General features: G+C 44.9%; 1 long non-coding RNA gene across 1 annotated transcript; it reads right to left on the minus strand.

Moving 5' to 3' along the window:
- Nucleotides 1-468: 468 nt before the first annotated feature.
- LOC115289193 lies at nt 469-1,683 on the minus strand. Its single transcript, XR_003907455.1, has 3 exons — nt 1,643-1,683; nt 1,398-1,554; nt 469-865 (listed from the first exon to the last, which is right to left on the minus strand). It is a non-coding gene; the product is annotated as an uncharacterized LOC115289193 (long non-coding RNA).
- Between the last annotated feature and the right edge of the window lie 203 nt (nt 1,684-1,886).

A 1,886-nucleotide genomic window follows, 5' to 3' on the forward strand; every position in this document is an offset into this window, starting at 1 on the left:
TATGAATGTCATTGTCTCTCTGATTTCCTGTGGTCTCCATAAAATCTCCAACCAGAGTATTCTGGGCTCATAAAAATGTCCGCAGCCCATTTCTCATCTGCTTTAATGACGTTTCCTAATGGCTGACATTGACATTGGCATCTTTTCTCTAGGGAAAGTGTTGTGAGACCGGCTTTCCCCTTCCCCCCAAATAGCTGGTGTGAGCAGCCCAAGAGATGGAATGTAGACCTATAATTTCTCTCTTCCCATGAAGAGATGTATCCTCCAAGATACAGGAACTCTGTCTCATTTCCTGTGGCAGCAGGTACAGGGTCCCCATCACCATCAGGAACCCGTTCACTGCCCTGGCCAAGGACCCCAGCACTGAGCTGCTCCCGGGCCCTCACTCAGGGAAGAGATAAGGACATAGATACTGAAGAAAAGATATTACTCAGCATTGCTTATGTGAAAGAGATTTTTAAGGCACGTTTTATAAATAAAGAAATCTTTAGAAAAGAAGCACGTTATTTTGTTCAAAATATGTATGTGTTTCTCTTGACCAGGCCACTTCAAGGGAACTCAGAGGAAAGCCAGCATGGGCTTAAACAGCTCTCGGGACAAATGTCAGTTGGTACACAGGACTGAGATGAAAATGTGGTGAGCAGCAGAGGGGGGGAAAGGGTACATCAAACAGAGCACCCTGAGAACACAGAAGGAGGTGATGTATCGCTTGTGACTGGGAACTTCTTGGAAGGTGGCTGGTTGGAGAGGGTCGTGCCTTTGTCACCCCTCACTGGCCACCGGCCCAAGGACACCTGCAGCAGTGGAGCCCCGGGAGCTGGGCGATGTAGCAGTCATACTGAGGGGAAGGGCTTTTTTTCTGGTCCTGGGGATGTAAGGATAAAGGATGTCCATTTTTTCTGCTCCAAGGGCTTAGAGTACAGTAGGAGTAAAAAGCATAAACAACCAACTGGGAAGGAAGGAAGGAAGGAGGAAAGAAAGAAAAAGAAAAAGAAAGAAAGAAAGAGAAAGAAAGAAAGAAAGAAAGAAAGAAAGAAAGAAAGAAAGAAAGAAGAAAGGAAGGAAGGAAGGAAGGAAGGAAGGAAGGAAGGAAGGAAGGAAGGAAGGAAGGAAGGAAGAGAGAGAGAGAGAGAGAGAAAGAGAGAGAGAGAGAGAGAGAAAGAAAGAAAGAAAGAAAGAAAGAAAGAAAGAAAGAAAGAAAGAAAGAAAGAAAGAAAGAAAGAAAGAAGAAAGAAAGAAAGAAAGAAAGAAAGAAAGAAAGAAAGAAAGAAAGAAAGAAAGAAAGAAAGAAAGAAAGAAAGAGAAAAAACAGGAAAGCAAGCAAGCAAGAGTTAAGCATTTGGAGAGAAATGGAATCACAGTGCTGCCTCACACAGAGGAGTGAAGCAGGCACTCACCATGTCTCTTCTGGGCGACACAACTTTGCTGAGTCACAGTTTGCTGGTGACCCCATTGTTGCTCCCCTTTGGGTGTCATGTTTGGTGTGACATAAGAGAAATGTTTCTTCGGATGACTTTGATTTGTGTCTGCCCTTCCGCGGTTGGAGAAGACACTCTAGAATATAATAAAGTTCTAGGTTTAATCTCGCCTCTTCCCCGTTGACCTTCAGTTTCCTAACCCCTAAAGATAGAGAATGCAGTACATCACTGAGGTTTCCTGCTGGTGTTGTTGGGGAGGGGGATTAACCGCCAATGTTTGCGGTTTCCATGACAGTGGCAAATGCGTTCTCAGAAACTCCAGGCACAGTGGTTCTCGCCTTCTTGCCCCTCCCTATGCCCGGGACTCTATCTGGAAAGGCAGCCAGCACATGTGTCGCTATCTAAATAATGCTGCTAATAATAAAACCAAACACTACTATTCGCCCTCTTCTGGGTAATGGCTATGTC

This window comes from Suricata suricatta, chromosome 4 (genome assembly GCF_006229205.1).
Source record: "Suricata suricatta isolate VVHF042 chromosome 4, meerkat_22Aug2017_6uvM2_HiC, whole genome shotgun sequence".
Lineage (NCBI taxonomy): Eukaryota > Metazoa > Chordata > Mammalia > Carnivora > Herpestidae > Suricata > Suricata suricatta.